This window comes from Aphelocoma coerulescens, chromosome 3 (assembly GCF_041296385.1).
Source record: "Aphelocoma coerulescens isolate FSJ_1873_10779 chromosome 3, UR_Acoe_1.0, whole genome shotgun sequence".
Lineage (NCBI taxonomy): Eukaryota > Metazoa > Chordata > Aves > Passeriformes > Corvidae > Aphelocoma > Aphelocoma coerulescens.
In genome coordinates this window covers 70,650,279-70,676,446 of record NC_091016.1, presented here as the reverse complement: position 1 = coordinate 70,676,446, position 26,168 = coordinate 70,650,279, and the positions used below count along the sequence as shown (strand labels likewise).

General features: G+C 38.4%; 1 protein-coding gene across 5 annotated transcripts in view; it reads right to left on the bottom strand.

The window, feature by feature from the left end:
* PTPRK (protein tyrosine phosphatase receptor type K) overlaps positions 1 to 26,168 on the bottom strand; it is a 389,920-nt gene that overhangs the window by 340,407 nt on the left and 23,345 nt on the right. The gene's annotated exons all lie outside the window — the stretch shown is intronic.

Sequence of the window (26,168 nt, the reverse complement as noted above, 5' to 3'; positions counted from 1 at the left end):
TGCAAGGCCAGATTGGTTTCTTACAGTTTCTCTTGGCAAAGTCAATGCTGTATACCTGACATTTTTATATGACTTCTCCCTCCCAGCCCAAACTTCTTTGTAATCCCTTTCATATTCACTCTAAAGCTGTGATCTCTGTAAACCTCATCGCTTTTCTTTTTCCTGCTGACTCATCCTTCCTTGTTCTCTATTCCAGACATCCTTGCCTATGAATCATTCTCTCTTTATTTCTGTCTCAAAAAATTTTCTTACCCCAGTTGTCCACAAATCTGGCTGGGGTCTGCCCAAAGTGTAACATTCCCATTCCATTTCCTTAAGGCATAAAAAAGTACATGCACTGCCTCATCACACACTTTCCTTGCCATCCATCACTTGTTTTTAATTCATGAAATTCAATGTATGGACACTAAAACCTAATTAGAATGAAGGATTGGGATATGCAGGTGTCCTGTGGCACAACCATTCACTCCAACCCACTCCCTCAGCAGTGTTTCTCAACATGTCACGCACAAAACGATGGGGGTAGAAAGAAGAATACAACATGGCTCATGAAGAATGAGATCACTCCCAACTACTTTCAGTACATGCAGAGTTAAAAAAACACATCATCATCATCATTTTAATTAAGATGTTTTTAAACTATGACTAAGAATTAATTTCTTTACCCTACAACTGACCCGACTGCATATCTTTTAAACAGGCCAGATGTTGCACTGAAAGGGTATGTAACATTTGTGCACCAAAGAAAGTGCCAATGTCAAGGACGAAAGAAGGGCATCAACACACCTGGTCTGGCTTTCTGGTTTTGATTTATCCCTGATGTACTAAAATGATTACAGTAGAGGGATTTTGGATTAAAAGAACACTTTATTTAGAAAACATGAAGTAGTTCCAAAACAGAAAAGAAACCCAACCTCCTAAACCTATTTTATGTTTTAAAATCAGGACAAATCAAGAGGCTCTGGCTATTTGAACCTTGTAGGTTTTTTCAGACTTCTACCTAAGATCACAAGCAGCTGGTTTCTTCCACATTTTTGCAAGAACTCTTTTACCCTTTCCCAATCCCTTGCATTGTTGCAGGTCCCCAAACAAGAGAAAAGCACATAGCATTGACAGCTCCCCAAAATGAGAACTACTGCATTGCTTTAGATAAAAGGAATGGTTCCACATTAACACAACACCATCCCTGTTATCCTTTTGAAATACAATAATCCCAGAAGTTTACAAGCACAGTATATTGAGTGAATCAAAGCCGACTACTCAAAATTCCTAAAATATTTTGTCAGAGGACAACAGAAAGCAGAGTCTTCAGCTTATTTGAGACATAGCCACAGCAAAGCTTCCCCGTTTTTTCTTTTGAGATACACCTTTAAGAGTAAATGGGAACGTAAGTTATATACCCCTAAAAGATCAGCATTCACTTTAAGTCTGAACTACATCCTAAGAATATGAGAGATTTATCACAAGTCTCTTAAAAGCACCTTAAATTATCTCTTGTACAGTTATTCCCAGACTACTGAGGAATTTCTGCCAAAGTGGATAATTCTGGTGGATTTCTAGAACGAGGACATCTGTAAATTAAAACCTCCTAAACATTTTCAGCTCTTCATATGCTGATGTAAGGATGCTGTATAATACTGGCAAAATCATGTGCAAACCTGCCAGCTGCAGTAGAGGACCTCCAACTTTCTGTGGCTGCCCTGGCCTTCAAACACAGCTTAGCTAACCTGAGCAAAGCTGCACAGGGACACAGTGATTTCTGTGAACTATGTCAAGCATCACACTTAATTTAAATCACTTCCTCCACAGGCAAATAAATTTAACTAGAAAGTTGCTATCGTGACTGTAATTTTGTCCTCACATAAAGAGGAGTGGGAGGGAAGACACAGTAAGTAGAGAAACTAAGCACAGTGAATGTATCAAAACTAATTAAATAGAAATATTTGCCCCAAACTAGTTTGTACACATATTTAAGAGCAAGCAATAGCTACTAAAAAGGAAATGCATTGTCTTCAGCAATGGGCTAATACAGAGCTTCAGTGAATGTTTCCAGTAGTTATCTCACAGACACACTCCCCAAAACAATCCCTGTATTTAAAGATAAAAAAAGAGATTAAATAAAAACGACTCTGGAATTGCCCTTCAGTATCTCTAAACTCATGTTACATTGTTTTATTTACAAAGTGATGTATTTGTCTTTTGCAAAAGACAGCCAGGGTGTTTGCTCCCCACAAGCTGGTTTCACATTTGTGCCAGGGCAAAGAGCATGGCATGACAAAATGCAGAACAGATCAACTTCAGGACAGCATTTCAACCTTGAAAATTTGCCTAAATTTTTTTCAGTCTGTCAAAGCAGACATCTGGGTCTTTTACTGAACTAAGAAAAAAAGACAACAGTTATATAGTGTTTAAATCAAGAGATTCGATTAAGTACAGATGTGTTTGCAAGGTGTGTTTAATCAATAGCCAAGGATTGATTCTGATCTCTTCAGCCCATGCATTTTGCCTCTCACTGAGCTCATTAACTCAACACATACAACGACTTCCATAACCTTATTCGGCCTTGTTCAACAGTGGTAGAGAAAGCACCATAATTCAAAACTAGGAGTGCTGCACAGTTGCAGAGGGCCTACTCTGGTCCACAAAGTGTATGTGCCTGCAACAAGGTAAGCTTCTAGTCAATACACTTTCAAGCAGGAAAAGTAATGCCATTAAGCATCCTCCTGTACATCTGAATATCGGAGAATTCAAACTCAAAAATACATTCTTTCCCCAATCTAAAAGGGATTCAAAACTGACAATCTTGTCAATTAAAACCACATTTTTATTCATAAAAATCTTCACTCAAAACAATTGCACACATTGGGCAGTAGAAAATAAAATTCAATAGCTGAAAGAGGGACACAAATTTTTATAAACTAATACATATCCAGGAAAAAAAAAAAGCATTCTGAATTTGTTCTGTAGTTTAAGAACAGAGTGTTTCCAACACTGATGAAGTTGGGGGCACAGATAAACTGACTGAAATTCACCATAACTTCTTAGGATAATACCTGACAGGGAACAATTCTGCTATTCATCCTTCTCAATGCCAGAACAAGATGCAATAAATATATCTCTTAATCCTCCAGTAGACTTTTTACAAATAAAAGTGAACATAATCACTGTATTTCAAGTTTCTATCCTCACAAAAGAAAGGTAGAAGAAATTTACATCCTCCCACACCTGATTTGTATTCACATAAAATTATTTTTATATATACAACACACAGAGCACAAGTATGTATATTAAAAAAATAGATATGCACCCACATATGTATTTATGCACACACACGGACTCTTGTTAAACCAAAAGAGGAGCTGACAGGAATGATATTTAATCTAAATCCAACCATCTCTCCCTTTGATTAAAACTAGGTACCTAAATGTCAGCTACAGTGTTAAAACCTTTTTGAAAGGCAGGAATTAAGTGAACTTTCAAAAATATCCTTAACATACTATTACCTTATATATAATTCCTTGAAAATGTGCTTTTTTTTTTCCCCTCCTGAAATACCATTCTTATCCTTTTCTCCTCCTCAATTTGTTTAATCCATAGTCCTTTTTGAAGGAAAATAATGGAGTCAAAGTATAGACAAATGGTAAATTTAAAAATCTTCTTCCATTTCCTTTGAGTGCTCTAACCTGCCCAGGAGCAAAGTGTTCAGGGAACACAACCAAGACAAGGGAAGTAGGCAGCTAGCACCAGTGAGAGCGAGGGGCTGCAGTTCAACCTGAATGCTGCTGCTGGGATCCTTTGGCCCCTTTGCCTGTTCGGGAGCACTCAGAACCAGATGAAACATTCTTAGTAAGTGGTGCTGAGAGGTTGTATCCACTCAGGTGTGCTCATTCCCCATGGCTGCAAGAGGAAGGAAGTGTATAAGTAACCTTGTAGATTATTGTTACCTTCTGGTGTCCTTCAAAATACAAGCTGGGGCAGGGGTGGTGGTGGTGGGGAGAGTAGTGGGGGGCAGAGTCCAGTGGATATTCCTGAAGCAGTATTTTAATACAGACAACCACCAAAACACAGCCCTCCCCAAACACCTCCTCTCCCAAGAAAGAGGATGCAAAAACAAGGTTTGTTTATTGTGAAATAAGGCTCAAATTTAGATTTGAAGGATGTTTGGAGTCTTTTTGATGAAAAGGAAAAGATCCCAGCATATTGGGAAGCTTTATATACTCTCTCCTTCAAGTAAACAGAGAAATTAGATCCTCTGAACACAGGCAGAAGCTACCACTGCACAACAGAAAGCAGCCTCTATCAGCAAAGGCAAATAAAATCAATGTACCAAGCCTAACTGCTTCCTGGGAAAAAGTAAGAAAAATATCAGAAAAAAACCCCTTCAATGCAAATGTTTTTGCCATTTTTTCTACTCAACAATGACAGGTCTTTTATCAAATATATCTAAGAAGCCATTCTTAACCAAACTATCAAGAAATCAGAATGACTAAGTCATTGACAGAAGAGATCCTACTGATTTATGGTTAAAGCATGAAGACCTGGGATTTAAAAAGCAAGTATCCCTGTTTTCTTTTCATAAGGAAGCAAAAGTAATTCAAAGGACTTACAAACTAAGGAACAAAAACTGAATCTTATTCCAGTTGTGGAAGTATTTCTCCCAATATAACCATTTTTCCTCTCTTCCCGATGCCATTTTTTCATTTTTCCACTGTTCTCATTTAGATGCTTTCTTTTTCAAATTGTGCAAGCCATATTTAATCTTGTTTATTTCTTCTAAATTTTATTTATAATTGCTCCTGTCTTTTTAAAATATCCCAGAAAAATAAGCCAGAAACAGAGATGAAAAGCAAACAAGTTCAAAACCCAGAACATGTGGGGGTCAGTCAAGAACAGACCTCCTACAGACCCTCGTCATCATCCTCCAAAAGCCTCCCAAGCCCTCATCAAGGAAGGAAGATTTTTTTCCCCATCACTTCAAAGATATACAATCACCATTAACCAAGAGAAGAGAATGTCTGGTTTTGATTCCTTCACTCTTCCAGATGAGCTTGGTAAAAGTGTTGAAAAATAATTCAACAAAATATTTTTCCCTTATAAGCCACTCAACAAACAAAAATATAAAGAAAAAATAACTGCAGTTGGAAAGGACCTATATGACCCATACACTTCATACACTTGTATAGAAACATTGTAAGCCCTGCCAATTTAAGAGACTCTTCTTCTACCACCTACAACTACTTCCTTTTATCTTATCAGAAAAATAGCTCTTCACCGCTGTAGGCTAATTACACCATCTGTTTAGCCCCAGTACAGTAACACTGAGATATGGCACATTAATTCCTTAACTTTCCCACGTGGAACTGCCTTGTGTTACCCTCATACTCAAAAAGACATGGGCTGGGCAGAAGGAAGGGGGGGAGGGGGTGGAAATCAGCCTCACAGTTATTTGTATTCCCTCTTCCTCCACCACAGCTCTGCTGTCAGCCTTCACAGGGATTTAAGCAATCTGACAATTTCTCTCTACCTCACCTCAGTACAATGGTGCCACTTGTCAGGATCAGCAATGAAAAACATCAATCACAGGCGCACACACAAAGAAGGAGGCAGAATCTATGCATCTACTCCTCATGGTATCAAGTGAGCTGCCTCTCTTCACAGTGGTCAGAGATCACCAAATCTCAAGCTAGAGCCTTCCTTAGGAAACCAGGAAATACACAGCCTTGCACTAAAAAGAAGGATTTCTCCAATATTCGAAAAATAGAACGACACCCGCTCCACCTCTCCAAAGCAATCACATCCTATCCCATCCAACAGGACTAGAGACGGCACATTAACTGGCAGCTGTACTCCACACTACCCAGTATGGGCCACACATGCTGACATGCTGATCATCACAAGATCCCTAAATCCTTCTCTTTTTCTTCCTTCCTGCAACCCTTTAAATAAGGCAGACCATTTATGAAAACATGCCGTTTTGAATTCCTTGCATAAGCGAGTTACCAACTAAAAATAAAGCAGAGAGTTTGAGGGGCAAACCCCGTTTACACAATTGATTTGGACAAATGGGCAAGAGTGAATGTGCAGCGAGGGGAGGCAGAGGTCACGAGGGCATCACCCCTGCATGGCAGCAGTTACAAGCAGCTACAAGCATCAGCTTCTTCAGCCAGCAAAGCTTCAGCAGAAAGGGAACACTTCTCTGCATCCTTGCAACTTGTAAGCATTCTCTTCTATATCTCTTAAAGTTAGAAAACTTGTTCCTAGCTTTGACTGCATCTGGGATTCTTCATATTTCCTTTCCCCCTCAGAATTCCTACTTTTCTAATGAGGTGATACAAAGCCCCTATAAACTGACACATTCCAGTTTAGAAACTGTTTTCAATAGGAAAAAATTGCTTACAGATAAGCACTAAGATTACACCAAAGGTGAAAGGAAAAATCCTTTGACATTTAACATAATTTTGCATTCTCAGCCAGAGACATTTATTAACAGTTATTTATAGATTCATGTTTCTGCTCTGTATCACAGGCTTGGGTTTTATCTCTTCTCTTTTTTTAACAAGGCATGGTGGAAGCTATAAAGGAAAGAGCCAAAATATGGGAATACTTCATCTTACAGAGATTGCTCCACAAGATATTTACATTCATCTATAGAACTCTAAAGGCACAGGTCACAGGGAAAAAACTGTGACACAGAGGAGAAGAAATAAGAGAAGGAGAATTGATTACAGTCAATATCTCTGCCCTCGGCTCACAACAAAAATGAACACCAGGAGATGTGAATAGGATACTGAGCAAAATAAATCTACCATATCCTTTCTTTCCTAAAATACTAGCTTATATCTTTGCTTATAATTTCAAACTTAGAAACAAAGTACACAGCTATTCTTCACATTGCATACAGAAATTAGAAAATTTTCATCACTGTATTTCTCCTAACCTTTTTAGTGACAAAGCTACTCAGAAGAGGAGCAAGAAAATACAAAATTTAAAAGAAGAATAAACGCCCCCCCCCAAAAAAAAGTTATTTATATCAGGTAACTGTGAGTAGAGAAATGTTAAGCACTTGGACAAAACCATCCAGATTTCATCCCACTACTCAGTAGTGCCTCACGCAAATCCCGCCTTATACAGAGCAAACCTTAGTACAGCCACAGCTCAGGGAAACCATCCGAGGAGTGGGCTGGCTCAGATTCAGGGACTCCTACACAATAAGGTCAGGGATACGCTGTGCAAGACACACTTCATGAAGCATTGTACTTGTTTCTATTCTCTGAGGCACTTTACTATCATGGAGATAAAAATGTAGAGTCAAGCATTCAGTGCTATGACAGCCGTATCTGTGCTTCCAGCTAATGGAAAAGTACCAAACATCAACACTAGCCCATGGAGCAGAGGATCTCGAACGACGGCTGTCACTTAACCAGTTCCCTTCCCACTCACGGTCAACAGCAAGGCCAGGGTAAGTCACTAGGTAACTTTATTAACAAGGTAATCCATTAAGTCATAGAACAGAAAGTACAATCTGAAAAAAAGCAATTTATCAATTCCTTTTCCTTTCCAAAGTCACTTTGATAGCAAAAAGCTGAAAATTTTGCCAGACAAACCCCAACTGAAAGACAGTAAATTTTGTAAAAACAAGTGCATTCCATAACATAAGAGAAATTCTACTAACCAACCTATCACCTTCCCTTAGCTTTATTTATAACACATATCTTTGTGCTTAAAATGTGAATGTAAACAAAATATCTGTATTTTACTAGTAAAGTAAGAGCTGTGTTTGCTTAAGAGGCAGGTCCCTACAACAATGCACCTTTGCAGTATGTGCCACATATCTGCTTACACAAACAGTCCACACACAACTGCTGTACCTCAATATACACCTGGTAAAAATCAGGTATCCCAATACTGGTAATCCAGGGTGGATGGAAAAAATTCTATACCGTCATTCAGATATAAGTGAAGTAAGATGGGTTTGTTGTTGCATAAACCGTAGCTCATTGAACCACAAACAAAAATAGCTTTGGTTTTACATGAAGAAAGGGATTTATGACTTGATGAGAAACAAATTGCCAAAAAACCCCACTGCAAACTTGCAACCTAATTAAACACCTTCTGTTACACATAGCATGAAAATTACCACCACTGCTTTTTATGACTATAAAACCACTCTTCCTTCTAACTGTTATTTACCTCCTGTTGGCCAAGTGCAGAATAATGCCAGCATGCACCCTCCAGGATTTCCCTAAGTTCCCACAGACAGAATAGATCTGTGTACTGCCAGTCTTGAACTAGTTTGCAAAGAAACATATCTATATCCCCAAACAAAGAGGGTTTGTTTCTGAGTAGCATACAACTTTGACATTAAAAAAGCATTGTGAATAACTTCATTGCCTTGTTATGTCAAGTGCAATACATACAATCAAAGGTTAACGACATAGACCATTTCCCTCACCCCAAAAGCTCAGTGGGGGAGTCAGACTTCAGACAGATGACTCCCTTGAAACATCTGGCAGTCATACAGTCAGATTAGGTAAATATACATGGAATGCTGAGTACCTCTTTAGTATTTCACTACCTCCCTGGCACATAGTACCATTGCATCAGATACAGCACCTAATGTTGCACTTCTCAAGTGTGAAAGTATCCACTAACATTTGAAATTTTTTAAAACAGAAATGTAAACTCTTAAACCACACGAAATATTTCTACTGTAAAAAACCAGAAAGCAGAAAAGTAGAGAAGCACACCAGCAAGTCAAAGCATTGTAAGTCTTGATGCTTTTCAGGATCCTGCACATAAACTAAACTTCTGACCATTTCAATGGCAAATTTTCACTCACTATCTGCCTGCTAGCACATCCCCAAATCATTCAGAAATAGTCCTTTCACAACAGATACCATAATCAACTGTAGGTTCAAGGAAAAACAGGGGAACACTCTCCAAATTTCACAAGTCCTCAGCAGAATTCAAACACTTATTATACAAATGCATATCCCATTAGATTTTCATGACTGGAAAACAACAGTCACCTTAGCTGCTAGTCATTATTTCTGGTAAAGTGTCAACTAAGACAAAGCAGAAGACACTGACTTCACACAAGCAACATAAAACTGACTGGAGATCAGTAAAGAAAGGGAGGATGACATTGTTAACAAATGGCAATAAAAAAATCATTCAATTTGCTATTGTTCTCTGAAGCTGGGTTAGGTTTCTATGTAGAAAAACAATTTTCTAAACTTTTCCTACTGGCAGCAGTACCATAACTCCGAAGTATTAAAAGACCTTCTGAAGAAAATAAACCTGATTTTTCTTACAACATTCAAATCTACACACCCTGCTGAAACAGATTTGGTACCTGATGGCAGTCAAACTAATCTAGTAACTCATCGTGGCTCAGAAAGGTCCCCTGAAAAGTTTGTCTTTAACTGTTCTGAAAGATTAAACTGTCAATCGGGGGGAAAACAAAACAAAACAAAACAAAAAATCACGACAGCTAAGCACAGTGTAGACTCTTCCAAGAAACAATCAAAATCATATTTCAATAACCTGATGGAAAAATAGCATGAGAAGCATGACAAAAATATTTGAATTTACATGCTGAAAACAGATCCCCAAATGAAACACTGTCCAGATAGAGGCCATTTTAAATTACCTTCTAAGGGGTTTGAATTTACATCACAAATATAGCTACACCAAGAGGCTCTAACACCAAACTTTTCACGCATGTTACAGGTTGCTCATGAGTCTGGTTTTTATTTTTTAAGTCACACATTTCTGCTACCACCACCACGCTTATTTCTCCACAACTTGCATTTTCTTACATATGAGGAAGCAGAGCTCCTAGAGTTAGCTTTTCCAAACACATTGACCAGTTACAGGGCAGATTACAGGCATCTAGGAACTACATGTGTGATCTCTTGATTCTTTTCTCACTGTTCTACAAGCCACTCTTGCAATCTAAAAAACACCTCATGTCTGCATATTTTCAGTACAAGAACACAGTCATAAGTCTTTCTATAGACACCTATAACTATCACAAATTCAAACTATTTTTCTCCCCCTGTATTCAATGCATCCCAGAGAACTTTAAAGGTATTTTATCCAGGTTTTTCTGCCTTACAGACCTCCAAACCATTTCTTTAAGTAGACTGCAAAGGCAATATCATTTTGTATTTGATTATGGAAGGGTCCAAAGTGTCCTGGTTTTAAAACAAATTTCAAATAACCTGCAGTTCAGTTCACAGCAGAAGTAATTGGGGGCGCAGCTACTACCCACTACTCAGAATCAGGAACAACAAGGACAATCTCTCACCCTCTGCTGCTGGTACTCAGTAGCTCTGCTTCAACCTCGTGCTACATTACAAAGAAAGAAAACAGTTGCCAGTCCTTCTCTTCCTGCTTCCTTGACTATCCCTTAAATCCTGTTTCAACATAACTTAGGCACTAGGTTCTTTCCACACGCACCACAGGATACACAGGGGTATAAAATTGCTACAGCCATCGGCAGGCTGAAGTTCATGCCCTACCTCAGCCTGTGACAACTTGCTCAAATACCGACACCTTCTGCTGTACAGGGAAGTTGGACACAAACCGCTGCTAAGAAGGAAGAAGATAAACCCCCTTATTTTACTACTCATTTGATCTCAGAAAAGCATAGAAGAATGCAGGGCCATGGCCCTCTGGCACTGCACCACCTCTCAGCCCTTCAGACCACAAAAAAATGGGTAGAAAGCCTTACATGTTTGTCATCCAAGCCTACATAGAAAGAAAAACTCTGCTGACCTGCACTTCCCAGCCTGGGTGCTGAAAGCAAACTCAGTCAGGACAGCACAAACCCTCCAAAACAGAAATCGCCATGAAATTTTAAACAGATCACACACAGCCTAACCCGCTCGTATTCTGTCATTTCTAGAGGAACAGTTGCACATCAAATGTATCCCACAGTAGCCTTTTTTTCTTAAGATGTAAATATTCAGGATTTCTTTTCATCTTCTAAAATGGCATAAACAATGAAGGACACTGTATCTAGTACTACCACCATAGTTTATTAGTTCTAACCACCTGTAATAACTGAAGTATTAATTTAACTATGACAGCCAGAATACTTTAAAATTCAAAAATCTGTGATTTCAACAGCCTGAATAAATCCAGGAAGTCTCAAACTGACATTTTGTCACAATAAGATCTCCTGTATATTAAATCATCTCAATTAAAAAATACGCTCTTAGAAGTTATTTTTAAATATTCAGAACTGTACTGTGATCTCAGTTATTTTGGTTCATTGGTGGTATCCCATGATAGCAGTGCAGCTCCTAAACATAAGGCATTACTTCTTAATAGCTCCATTAAACATGTTTCAGGATACAAAACAATTTTGCAAGGCCTGAGGGAATAAAAAAGGAAGAGAAATTATGCTATGTGTGAGGCAATTATGCTATCTGTGAGTCAACACTAGCTACTCTTCACTCTCTAAACATGTGCAAAGATAACTGTTCTGCAACTGCCTTGGACTTCTTGACACCGCATGATCATTAATTGTTTCCTCCTTCTAGGCTCAAAGTTGAGAAAACTACAGGAGAACCATCAGGTTTTAGTAGTTCATGGTAGGTGGCATATGAAAAATCTAATATGTATTTGAATATTGATTTAATCTATGATAAAAGTTTATTATAAAGGTTGGACATCTCATTATCCACTAGCATGCAAATGGTTTTGTTTATGCAAGCAGCATTTTTATTTATAAATTAGTACTCCCAGTCATGAAGGTGACAGCAAGATTCCTTCATTTATCCCTTAAAATCTAAAACAACATGGGAATTCCAACACAAAAGCCTCATGTGTGACCATGTTAATATGGCTTCTGGGAAAGGGTTATTTACAAAACCAAGATAATGATTCAGCCTCTCTTTGTGTATTTGTTCTTTCATTCTTCTGCAATTGAACATAAACTTGGATTAACCATTCCGGGATGTTGCGTTGTCTCATTCTCCGCATCATGTGTCACCGTTCTGACTACTGAACCAGGACCATAAAAGCACTTGTGATCTCAAACTAAAAAGCCCAATATCTCATTACCTGAATCACAGAAATAAAGTCTTCATGATAATTTACTGCAAGCAAATTTCACGAAAACTCACAATAGTTATGTCTAGTTGTTTTTGTTTATTAAAAATAAGTCTCAGACTTCTACAAAGTAGCTTTCTACACCCTGTTCCTACATCATGACTGCTGAAAAATTACTTTCTGAAGCCAAAGCAAGACTGCAAGTACTTTTTTATTTATCTACATTCATTAAGACTATGACATGTCCTAAACCTCTTGCAATAGTTATTACAAAGAAACTGTGAAGTACTAACAAGAATAAGTAGACTCGTTATCAAGTAGCCAGTTTCACTTAGCAGTCCCACAAGAGCATATAATTGGCTGTCAAGCTGAGCATCACACACCAATTCTCCTTTGAGACTATGTAGCAAAAGTGAAATACCTGCAGTCTGCACAAATAGCAGGTTCGCCTTACAAAGGTACTTTCCCAGAGTACTTGTCTTATTCCTCAATCAACTCAACTTCCTTGAAGCCACAAAACTAAGAAGCAATCAGATAAATTTAGACAACGTTTTGTGTGCCAGCGGACCATGAATAAACTCATTAGAATCCTTACATCTATAACTTCTGATTCAGAGTTCACAATACTTACTCAGAGCACAAAATGCCCTAATGGAAATAACACAGGTTAAACTTAACAATGACTACAGATCTAAATAATTACGTAGCCCATTTTATCAGGAAAGTGTCAATATCTTATTTTTTAGTTTCTGAGATCACAGGTTTTTATTCTGAGATGTGATGGAAATATATCCATATTTACAACTATGCTATGCACTCCTACAACTTGGCACTTAAACCACTAATAATGGCATCTCTCCCCCTAGGAGGTCTGCAACCAATCTGTCAAGCATATCCTATTTCAGCAAATCTTTCTAACCAAGCAAATACAAAACTCTCAATTAGGTGATCTGCCAGCATGTCTTTGAATGCATTAGGTGCCAAATTTGAATAAAAGGAAAACAACACTGACAAGCATTCAAGCCTGTCAAGATCTATGCTAAAGCTGCATTAGTTCTGGTGAAGTCAGTGAGCATAAGCAGATGCTGTCCCTGAAAAGTTGTCTGAGGACAGGGCCACTCATCCTTCCACTGACATCAGAGAAACTACACAAATGAGTAGAACAGAAGTCAAAACCTCCCCCTCTGGCAGCAATATACAGTACGTACAAGTTTTTAATACACAACAAAAACTGAAAACATCCTTCAGGATCCCTCTCCACCAGTACCACCATGTCCCCAGTAAATTTCCTACTCCCATAAAACTTCCTATGTTGGGTTTGTTGACATTATAAAGAGGAAAGATCTACTTACAAACAATACAAATATTTCCTTCTGTAGCCCTACAAGTTCTTTCATGCTCTTCATTAAGGAAAAAACACAAGTCCTGTAGAGGCAAGCACGGAACAGTAAAATCATCCAGATTATGATCACTGGGAGTAGATGTCTCGAGGAAGAGATAGTGAGAAAGGTGGCCTGACCTCAGCATACTTGTCTCCCCATACTCTATACCTGCATTGTAGACTGCCCATCCTGCTTTCATCACTGGCCCTTAAACCACTTAAATCCCATTTCCTAATCTATGCAACAAGAACAACAAAAGTGTGAGTGCTCCCTATGCCAGATTTTCTTTTCAAAAAATAAAACTGGCTATTTTTTTAATCTATATTTCACAGGCTTAGTGAAAGAGCAGACAGGTAAAACTAAAGGATTTGAGAGTTGGAAGGTGGAACTAACAGCTGGAGATTGTATTCACCCAACTGTGATAAGTAGCAGCCAGGCTAGTCTCCCTGGCTCTTTTTTAATCCATCATGAGAATAGGTAGACTTCAGCCCAGCTGAGGATTCCACCAGAAGCACATATTAATTCCTTTCAGCAAATATTACATCTGTGTGGAAGGATGCCACACTTCCTAATGCAAGGAACCTCTAACCTTTCCCCAAAAGACCCCCTTTAGTCACAGCTATTTTCCAAATGGAAACAGACAACTTCCTTGCTCAGATAAGCCAAGTATAAAAAGGCTTAACTGCACGGGTGACAGAATGTGTGAAGTTCCCTAACTCCTGCTAAAGATGAGTTCAACAGCAGCAATGCTGTATTTAAGAGTCCATGAATTTTAAAAATGCATTTTTAAAGCATCCTTACCAAGGACAAGACCATTAATGGCATACTGAGAGATTATTCTTCAACCTCCTAAGATTTTAGCTTGAGCAGAAAAAAAGAATCTGACTCACTAAACAACAAGGTAACAAAAGACTGAAAAATAAGAGAAAATCCATTATTTGAGAGGACAATCAACAACATTTGTCAGTTTTCTCCATTTTATAACAGGCACATGAATCATGGACACGGTGTATTTAAGTACATTTCTAACCTACATCTTTTGTAGTTAGAGGGAGATAAATATGTCTACGCACTCAGGCAATTGCCACAGGTGTTTCAATTCTATTGGAACATATTCTGCTAATTTTAAAGGGTTCAGTTACACAATGTTAGAGGAAGAAATCTGATTCTAAGCTCATTTAAAATGTTCTAAGCACTATCTCTAAAAATAGGGGAAAGTTAAACATAGCTAGAAGCATATTGCATAAAACAAATATATCATTATACCAGTGTTACGAATAACTGGTGGGAATGCTTTACTCCCTGTTAGCATCTTCAGTCAGTGGGATCAGCTGTATACAGTGCAAGAGAAGCAAGGGAAAAGAGACATAGTTTGGCAAGGAAAAAAGAAATCAGTGAGCTAACTGCTATGTTAGCCCTTATCTATTAATAGAATAGCCATTAGGAATAGCTTAATAGTTAGCTACTCTTCAGCTATTCCTTGATTAACATAATTAAATAAAATTCAGAGAGAACGATTAAGAACATCAACCCAGTTTGAAGATGACTTGAATATAAAACTTGATTTTAAAACTGAAAGTAAATTTCTTTCCAAGTGTCCTCCTCCTTCGCTTTTTTCTACATGAAGAATATCCACTGCTTCATCACAAGCAGAATGCTCTCTGCAAATCTGCATACAGTGACTAATTCTACATATTACCTTAAAGAATAGAAACCAATTTGGGGGAGGGGCTGAGCAAGGGGCAAGGGTGAGCATGAGGGGAAAAAAGGGGATTTTACTAAACAAAATACCAAGAGAATGTCATTTTCCCAGCTTAACATCTACGTATTTGAAGATGCTAAAGATGTGCAGTCTACAGTGATGAACGTAATTGTTGAGGTGATTGAATTCATATAGGGTTTGGGGTTTTTTGTTTTGTTCTAAAGATGAAAAAAAAACAAAATCTTTTCAGAGATAAAACTTAAATCAACAATTTAAAGCTCAGCTTTAAAAAATGCTGCATTCTGTTCCAGTATACTTCCAAAAATGTTTGACTGATGAATTCAGGGTAGAAAAGTGCATGACAAGTTATAATAACTAGTACTCAAATACAGAACACAAAGTTATTTCCCCAAGACAAAAATTTTCCTAGTTTGGATGAACTTTTTTGTGAGTCTTCCAATATCACTCCAAGTTTCCCTATCTAGAGGTATATCAGATTTCAGCTCTTCAATAATGAATCTAAAATAAATTGTTCAGAGGAAGTGACTGAATAAGGCCACAGTAGGTTTGTTGGGCTTTGTTTGCTTGCTTGCTGTGGAATCAAACTATTAGATTATTTTTTTTTAATTTTGCTAATTAGCTTTCTCCCCTCTTTTTGTCTTGCCTTGAAAATATAGCATGACACTTACATTTGTTATTCAATCACCTGTTTCACCTCTCAGGTAACAAGCAATCTCTGCAGTACCCAAAAACTGAGCACCTAAGATCCTAACATTAGCACACTATAATATTATAAAGTAGTATTCGGTCAATCATCAAATTTTCTATTCATTCCCATTTCATTTGCATTTTAAAAATGGTTAAAAGCTGCAAATGGAAGGTCTCCTATCAAATGCAAAAGTAACTGGTGTCTGAACCGTCTAATGAAAGTCTTTCAATTCCAGGTGCATACAGCTTATTGCGAACCTCTACATTTCCATATATTTAAAACTGACAAAAAAATCATCTCCTGTAAATCACAATGAAATGTTTCCCACTTTGTAGCATGTTTTGCTGTACTGTGCAATATACGAAATTTTTATTTACTGAAAAAAAAAAAAAAATCATTCATATTTCCTATTAGTTTTTAGACAGGAAAGTATCTCCTATGCATTAGAGTGTCAACTGCACATGATTCTTGGTCCAAGTTCAAAAATATTGTAGGCTCAATGTTTTAAAGTTTAAGTAGATCACTTGCCCTTTTCAAAGGGTAGTAACATTAACACAAATCTCTTGATATTTCCATGGTCTGAGACATAACAGATCACAGAAAAGATAAAGAGTTTTCAGCTATTTCATTATATTGCTTCCTATATCAGGTGACAAAAACAAATATTGCTGACAATCCTTAAAGATTGTCTTTGGAACATGTCTAGTCTCTCTGGGATTAATTTTTAAAAAGCTTTACTTCATTTCCTAGTACAATCAAATGGTTTATGTAACACGTCAAAGTACAAATAACAGAAGGTCAACTTTATGTTTCTTGGCTACTAAGCACCACATTTTTTTATATTTTCACAGTGACTAACAGAAGAATTTCAAGAATTTCTTATGCTGAGGCATGCTATCAGCCACCATTGAAATGGGCCCGGTATTTCCATCTGTTAACATGTTCTGCTACATTAAACAAGCATCTGAAAGAAATTCTTGTAAGAAATTCTTATCTGAAGATGGCTACCATTTCCCTCCTAATTCCATTGCTTTCTTCTCCTTTGAAGAAAACAAACTAGACAGCACACTCCACCAATGCAGACACTGTCCTAACCACAGAAGGACACAACACGACCAGTCACAGAATAGAGTAACTCTGCGTTACGGAGACTGCATTATAAACTTCAATGTACACTCCCTTGGATTATTTGGTGAGTTAAACAGTAGATACCCCAGAAATGAAAGCCCACTTTAGGCAGTCAAGGCTTTCACCTACAGAGTCATCCTAGTGGCAATAATTTTGTAGCTAGGTTGAAAATATTTTCTCAAGAGCAACAAACTACTTTTTTTGCACTGAAAGAGTAGTTGAAGTGACAGATATATGAACACCCTGCCATCAAATATACAAATGGTAACTCTTCTAGGACTGCACTGCACCACCCTGCTCTGGGCCTTTCTCCTCAGAGGTGTCAAGTTATCATTGCTCTGGACACCATCACCAATTGCTGCTTCTCATTGTTGCTGTACAGCTGAACTCCAATGGTTAACAAGGTCTGCAACCATATTTCACTTAAAAATGTAGCTCTGAATGATGACTCCTTTGGGACAGCCACCACAGGAAAAGAATGCTCTACAAGTGCTGTAAACTTAATTTTCTAGAAGATTGGGGACAGATCTACAAGTGTTCCACAACTGGTTTCAGGTATAACTTTGGCCTGTTTAACATATGTCTCATTAAAATTAGTGCAACCTGTTTTCAGCAGACTTGAAGATAGCACTGATGACTACAAGAGGACCAGCAGCACAGCAAATGGTGGCCACAAAATCTCCCTTCAGGGGTTAAAAGTCTTTCAGTGTCCCCCTCCTCGAAGTCAGTCACTTTGCTTCTAAGGCTTTGAAACACACAGATGTGTGAGTCTAATAACTACACGCTGTCCCCAGGTTTATGGGAAACAAAACTTTCTCATATTCAGTTGTCACACTGAGAAGCATCTCACTAATAATGAGGAGAGACTCTGTCAAGTCAGCTTACAGGAATCAAAAAGGTGGGACCTATCATAAAACCTTTTAAAAACAAAACAAAACAAAATGCTATCCATGTCATGTCAAAAAAATAAAATGATTGAATACACAAAGATAACCTGAGTTGCTGCTTCACTCCTCTCCCCATATTATCAAAGCACTTCTAAGGGTATTCCAAATCTGAATAAATGAAAACATGGTAAGTATTTTGCTCCTTGCACTTTATGGAGTGTGTCTCCAGTACAATGTTACCCAGCTATCTGGTAGCCAATACACATCAAAGTCTCAGAACTGCATGGCATGTGAATATAGTGAAAATTACTAATGTAGGCCATCCTTGGTTTAATACCTTTTCTTCGCTCTCTGACCCCAGAAAGACTGTTACCGTGTTAGAGTCACCTCCCCCTCCTAAAGGGTAGTGCAGCACTGCCCTTCACTGCACAGTTTGACCTCTCCATTTGTCTTCGAAAGCACTCTGTATAAGCAGCTGCTCTTCATGGTAACTACCTCCTTTGATTAGCTGCTATGAAAGTCTCTATCAATAGCAGATCTTTTTATCTCATATCTTCTGACATACTTTGAAAATCCTATTACAGTGGACTCTACCCTCAAGGTCTGAGTTTGAGCTGCACCCTCCTCGTTAACTATATTATAATTGCTGTCAGCCAGAACCTGTTTTTCTCCAGAGCACCACTAGACAATGCTGACGAGGTATTTGTGGACTGAAACATCCTGGCAGGCTCACTCCAACACTGTAATGCTTTAGAGGTATCATTGCACAGACCTGATTAGTTCGAAACACTGCACAAGTCTGTGTAGTGACTCCCTGCAGGCACATCAGAGGTCACAAACACAGTCCTTCAAAGTCCAGGCTTGCCCTGATTAGCATGCAGCTCTGTGTCTCAATACCATACATTTGTTCTGTTTATACCCTACGACCTCTTGCATGCACTGGGTGAAATCCTCTCCTGATATAACCCTTGAAAAAGACAGTAAGTACCAGCATCAAGAGAAAAAAAAATAATTTCATAAATTGCTCATTTTGATGACAACAGCCAGTACTGAAACCAACTAATGGCTACGGTACATTTATACACAGACGCACACACACTCTTCCACAACCTGAGTTTTTGGAAATTTTCCAGTCTTATCTCAAAAGCAAACTCTTCCTTTTTGTTAGCAGCTGATAACAGTCCTCAGTCCAAAATTTGTCACTGGTAAGACTTCTCTACGAGGCAGTATTGCCATCATGGACTTCACTTCTACCCTCTAAGTTTCATAGTGCCTAGGAGCACTCAGGAGACTTTCTCTGACCCACAGAATTCTTTCCAGTAGCTTAAATGCATGACTCCCATTTTTAGCAACTTCACTAAATCCATTAAAGGATTTACAACTAGAGCCATGGTTAGTATTCTGGTTTTTCTCACTTTTTTTTAAACTAATTTTAATTTCCCCACTTGCAATTTGGCATACTTGTAAAGAAAGCTTGTTTTCTTCATTATAAACATGTTGCAAATGTCCCTTATCAATTGCCAAATTAAATTCCAATTTAAATTAACTAATGTCTCTTACAATATTCTTCAAAGCCTTGCCACTAGGCATTTGTTCCTCACAGTTACATACTCAGCTAATCCCGAGATACATGCAAACAACTACAAGGTTTCCGTCTCCTGTTGTCTCCTAGCTTATTGCTATTTCTGGTATGGATTTCAAAAGGATGGTAACTACTTCAAAGTAGCTGATGGTCCTTGTGAAATCATCAGCAAGGTTCATATATAGAAACTGCTAGAAACTTGGAAGTTTGGAAACTACAGTAAAAAAAAAAAAGTTAGCTGTTAGATCGTTTCTCTGTTTTCTGAAACAAGTTTAATGGGGGGGGGGAAAAAAGCCCCCAGAAAATCTTAGGAGATTTTTTTATCTTAAATAGTGACTGCAGCTCAAAATATCTATGCAATAATCCCACTGCCTCCCTGAGCTTCCTTTTCTCCTTCTGACAAAGCAAATTCTACATGAGCAAGTCACCTAAAAAGACGTGTTAGAGATTAACAGTAAGTTCACAAAAAGGCTTTCCAGTCTTGCTATACCACTCGAAGTACAACAAGTATTAATTAACTGATTTGGGGATGATAAATCACTCTTCCCTACAGTGTGGAAAACAAACAGCAGAAATAACAAGAAAATAAACTATATCACTTAACTTTTACAATACTTAGCACACTCCAACTTTAGATTCCTTCCTACTTTAGATTTCCCCTTAACACGGGGCAGGTAGCAATTTAAATGCAGTAGCACTCCTGTTCTAAAATCCAAAGTGGTTGCAAGCTTACTAAGCAGAATATAAAATTAATTATCAAACTGCAATATCAGAACACTTGTACAAGATTGGACATAAATCTTTGTGCACTGAATTGTTACTCCTGAAGTTGTTTTAAAAAAATTAAACACTGAAAACAAACCTAAAGCCCTTCCTCTCATAAGGAAGTTTCTCACTGTATTTTGTGTGTCAGAAAATGCACAAATTCAACTGCAGCAGAGCATTCCACAGCTGTGGGTACAAAGGACATGCAGGGAGTGTTAAGCATTAAACCAACATAAACAGCAAATTGATTTTCCAGGAGAGCCTTTTAGAGCATTTCAGAACTTCAAAATGGAGGGAAGGGAGCAGAAAAGAGAAACTACAAAAACTGAACTGCTTTGTTCTTCTGTGGAAGCAATTCAACACTAGATATGGATGACAGAAAACATAAGGCACCACAATTATTAAATAATAACAAGTTACACTAATTATAATTTTGAATAGGAAACTATCTCCAAAGTCTCAGGAGCGAAACAGGAGATGGCTTAACATACACAACTAACACTTCTATTCAAGTTAGCATTGAAGATACCGTTTGTTTACACTGTTTTTTTGAATAGGTTGTAAAAAACTGAATCATACAATTTGATAAGTAAAATGTCTTAAAACTTAGTGTAGGTGGCCCCATAGAGTTAAGATAGTTAAGAAGTATCTGGACAGCCAGAGGAGATCTCCTTGGAGTTCACCCACCAAAGGCTGAGGAGGTCAGCTCCAGCCTCCCCACATTTTGGAGGTGTAGGGGCACACCAGCCCTTGGAAAGGCTGTGGGCATCCTGTCCACAGTCCTACACCACCAATGTCTCATTCCCTGTCCCCATCTCTAGACTGGCAACAGAACTCAAAACCAGCAGGACAGCGTGGTGCTCTCTGTTACCAGGCACACGCCTGATGTACCAGCCAAGGGATGTCAACCTGCACCACAGCGTGCAGGATGGCCCTTGCCAAGAAGGCTGTGGGCTTGGGAAAGACAGGGTGTGAGAACTAGTACTCATATGGCACAACTTAGTTGCACAGGCTTCTAAATTGGTCAAATAAAATTTACATTTTCGTGACAGCATGAAGACAGAAGTGGGAGGAGAGGAGGTACTTCACTGCTACGATTGCTCATTCAAACTCCCAACTGTTTCAGCTTTCCAATAAAGCTAATGGGCTTTCCTTAACTTTTAACATTCCTCCAGTTTCACACCTCCAGCTCATGAATTTCTACAAACCTGTGGGAAAAGAGGACGTCTGGTTAAACAAAATCCAAGATATTCCAATTTTGCAAGATAAGGAATAGATGAGGACAGATCCGGAATTTAGGAGACGAAAAGTTCACACAACCTTAAATAAGCCAGTCACTGTCTATGCTGTACTCTGGGTTTGGAGGAACATGTTTATTAAAATGTAGATGCACGCACTGCTATGTTACCTCTCTTCTCCCTAGTCCGGGCTAGTAAAATCTCAAAAAAAAAAAAAAAAAAAAGAATTTAAAAACCAAACAAAAAGCCAACCAACCCAAAAACCTCTCGTTACACGCGGCGTTTCCAACCCGGGCTCCCGCAGTGGGCGGGAGGGCGCGGACCCCTCTGCTGGCACAGGGCCGGGGGCCGCGCTCCGGCCGCCGCTCCGCGGCCGCGGGGGACGAGCCGCGCCAGCGCCCGCGGCTCCGGCGTGTTCTCTACCGCCACCTCCTGGCCCCTCCCGGCCCGCAGAGCCCGGAACGGCTCCGAAAGATGCTCGGAAAGCGGGAAGAGGGGGAGTTGCTAGAGGTGGTCTTGAGAGAAACTCACTGACAGAGAAAACGAAAACAAACAAACAAAAGTACCCAAAAAATCTACCAAAACAAACAAGCCGGGGGGGGGGGGGGGGGGGGGGGAAGAGGGGGGAGAGAGAGAGAGGTGGGGGGAAGGGAATTCGAGCTTTGCTTTTTTTTAAAAACTTCTATTGCTTCCCCCAAACCAAAAGAGGAAAAAGAGGGTGGATCAAGGCAGAAGGAGAAACCAAATAACTGAGGAGACACAAAACCAGAGTACAACAGGCTCAAGCCAGCTGACTCCCAACAGCAGCTTCCCCCAGAGTGTATTAGTTTTTTACTGAAATGGGAAAAAAGTAAGCAGCTCTGCCTCAGTCAAAAAATAATCCATCAAGTACCTACAAAATTCCTACTCTACAACAAGCCTGAGAGCCAGCAAACTGAGGAGAGCTCACCTGGATATTTATCCATCCATTTTCTCTTCTTGTCACCTGTCTTCCTGGAGAGCCTGCCCAAGAGGGTCTTCCTGGGTTGCAGTACCAGAAGGAGATACCATATACAGCCAACACCTACAGCTTTCAGTCAGCTTCGTGGCTACATGAAGCTCTTCCAGCAGAAAGTTTAAACCCCACTGCAACAGGCAAGGCATCCCCCATCCATCATTCAGATAGTTCCAGGCTAGTTGCAAAAAGACAACCTGGGAACAACAAAAATCCCTTCATGCCCACAATTAAATGGAAGAAAAAGAGACTTTTGTGCAAGACAGGGAGAAACAAAGCATTCATCTCAAATCTTTTCTTAAAGCTTCTTCTCCGATGCTTTTTTTCATTTTACTTCCTGGTTACTTGTTACTGACAAAAGGGATTTGCTTCTGCAAATAAGTTGGACGCAGCTTTAAAGGAAATTGCTGCATATATGAAGCTTGAAATTCCAAGAGAAATTAAAGTCCAGTCAGAAAATTAACACATGAAAATGTATGTGTATGTATCAGAAAAATTATTTTCTTGGTTTTGGTGCATTTCTTGTGGTTGTACCTAAGACTACCACCCAAGACTCTATGTCAACAGAAAAAAAGATAGAACTCACACGTGCAATGCCTGCAAAAATCACATTACTTAAACATCTGGCAAAACATATTGATTTTGTGGTTGTCAGGTTAATGTTGCATTTATAATTAGTGCACATATGATTACACAGAATTTTTTTTTTTAAATTAACCACGAATCTCTAAACAAAAATAAAAGGGGGGAAAAAACCCAAAAGAAAACAAACAAACAGAATAAGCCACACACACAACTTTCATAATTTATGAATCGGCTTACAAGCATCTGAAATTGATGCTTCCTGCTACCTTCAACATAGGCTACTTACAGAAACAGATCTAGTAACAGCATCACATGTAAAATAAAATGTGTTCAATTTTGTTTGTTAGAACAATTTACATGCACTTGCGTGACACCACGCTATGAACAACTCAACTCTACATTCCTGTCCAAACAAATCTAATCTCTTCCTTACAACAAGCACTCCAGAGCCTTCAAGTTGATTTTACCCAAGAGTATTTCTGGGCTATCTTTGGAATGCTTGTCTGGTGAGGGGAGGGGTGAGAGACCAGGAGGGAGTGGAAGAAACACCAGCAAGCAGTAAGGAAACACCGATGGAAATTAAACTTTACTTTGTGTGTTGATCAAAAAAAATTATGCCATTCTCTATAAATCACTGCTTGGCTAACACTGACCTCCTCTAAAATGTTTACAACGTTAATGTTGTCCTGTAGATTCAATCTCTATGAAAAATGGCACTTTTGCCTTCTCTACTAATTTATGTTATTCCATTCATATGTGCTTGCACACTGGATCGTAAATTATGTGCTCATAGCCTGCTCTATGTCCAGCTTTCCTGTTTCCCATAAAAATTGCTACTTAAAATAGGCAGGTAAAGGTTTTCTACTAAGCTTTGATTAAAAGTACTTTTAAAATCTGAGAATAAAATAAGGAATTTCATCTCAACTCAGATGTAGATTATACTTTTTTCCCTGCTCATTCTTTTACCTCCTTGATTTAAGCTACTGCTCCACAGCTTCTCTTGTGTTTCAGTTCATAAGCTTTTTAGAGAAGGGAAATTACACACTTTTTTTTGTGTAGGAAACATTATTCACATTTACAGCTCTACAGAAACAACAAAAGCATGCCCACAAACTCCCTCACAAAATGCTCTGTTAGAAATATTTGAAAGTTTAAACAAGTTCCAGGTTTAAATGTGTGCCAAAACTTAGTAGTTACATAGTTAAGGTTCACTCTTTACTTTGACCACCGCTCACGGCAGAAGTCCTCAGACTTTGTACTGGTGCTCAGAAGTTATGAAACTTGATAACTTCCAACTTTACTCCAGTACCTACAAGAACAAAAGTCAACTGGAAGAGTGAAAGGACACAAGAAAATCAAGAGCACCATATAAAAGCATGTTCTCAAAGGGTTTCTTCCAAAGATAAAATGTAGCAGTCAGTGAAGAGGAAGATTACTTCTTCAGCACTCTCAGCTAGAGGTTTTCCCACTGCAGACCCAAAAGAGAGAATAACTGTCTGCAATGAAGCACAGTACCAGCCCATTAATCAGAATTAGGTATTTTAAAGTGACTACTTTTCAAAAAAAGATAAATTGCCACTCCCCTAAACTTCAAAGTTTGTAACCACAGCTTGTAAGCACCTACAATTTCATGTTTTCTATTACCTCCAACAGACACTTTGCATTTGTAACATGAGAGATTACAAAATGCATTACTCTGCGTTATTCTCAACACTATTCCTCTTTTTCTGTCATGCATTCAGCTACTCATTTGCAGACATTCTCTGAGAGAAAGTATTAAATCCCACAAACCTTATTTAAAAACAGGGAAGTTATTGCATCAAATTTCATAGCTTTCATAAAGCAGTCAGCTATTATATTAATGGCCATGGGAACATTATAAGTAATTTAAATAAATCCTACTGGTCTTGTCCTCCTTCCATCTCTTGAACACAGGGATTGACATAGAATTAATGACCAACAAAAATTAATTAAACAGGACGAGTGAGAAAATGGAAGCATCTCTTCTGACGTGTCCCAGAAGCATTAAAATAATGCCTTACTTAGCACTAGCGGACAACATTGTAAAACCTGTCTCTTAAAAGATCGAGAACCAGCTTTAACCTTACAACAAGATTCCAGATGAGGACAATCTAAAATTGTAATTTTGTAGCAAAGTTATTAGTTAAGAATGCCATATTCAAAAAGCATGCTACTATATCTACCCAGGCATTACCCTCACCTTCTTCACAGACCCTTTACATCCACTGCTGAAGATCAGAGATTCCATTTTTTTAGGAGTGTGACTGGTAGAACAGTTAATGCTCCAATTAACACTGAGATAGCTAACTCTGAGTTAGTCTCCAGTGCATATTATAAATAAATAAATAACTAAATATAAATAAATAAATAAACTAAATAAAAAAAATGTTGACTTTGAACAATTATGGGCAAAACAATTTTTAACATTACATATTTAACATTAATGAATTTTGGTATTTAACAACAAAATGAACTTTGGTATTTAACAACAGAATTTAACATTAATGAATATTGCCAATTTTGATCAGGTTGTCACAAACTCAAAATACATCACAGTGCTCTCTGTCCCTCCAATAAAGAGAGACAAAATCCAGACTGTACTGACAAGTACAGCAACCTCTCTAGGCTAAGTTTGTCTCTTCCCAGAGAACCCCTTTACTTCCCAAACTGGACATGAATGACTCAACCATGAGTTAGGTCGACAGCACAGGTTCTAGTTTGCCTTCACAATAGAGAACGGTAATACAAATCTTTCTATAGTTTCTCCTAGATATATCCAAACCTACTCAAACAAAACCAAAGAGGGCAAGGAGTTTCAAATCTGTACATTCAAATCTACTTTCCTTGTTCGCAATGTGATCATCATGGAGTTTCAGTACAGGGATTCTGCCCTAAATGCTGCTGAACTATAAAATCTGACTCAAAGTTTAGGCCTAGGAGAACACAATGCTAAAAATTCAGGTCATTAAGCCAGGAAAAGATATTTTTAAAAGTAACGTTTTCTAAGAGGAGTCTGTAAAATCAGATGCTTGTGTATTTACATGCTCAAGGTCAGTACTGAGTATGACACAAGTTTCCTGTCTAATTTTCTACAAAGTAAACTTTTAAGACC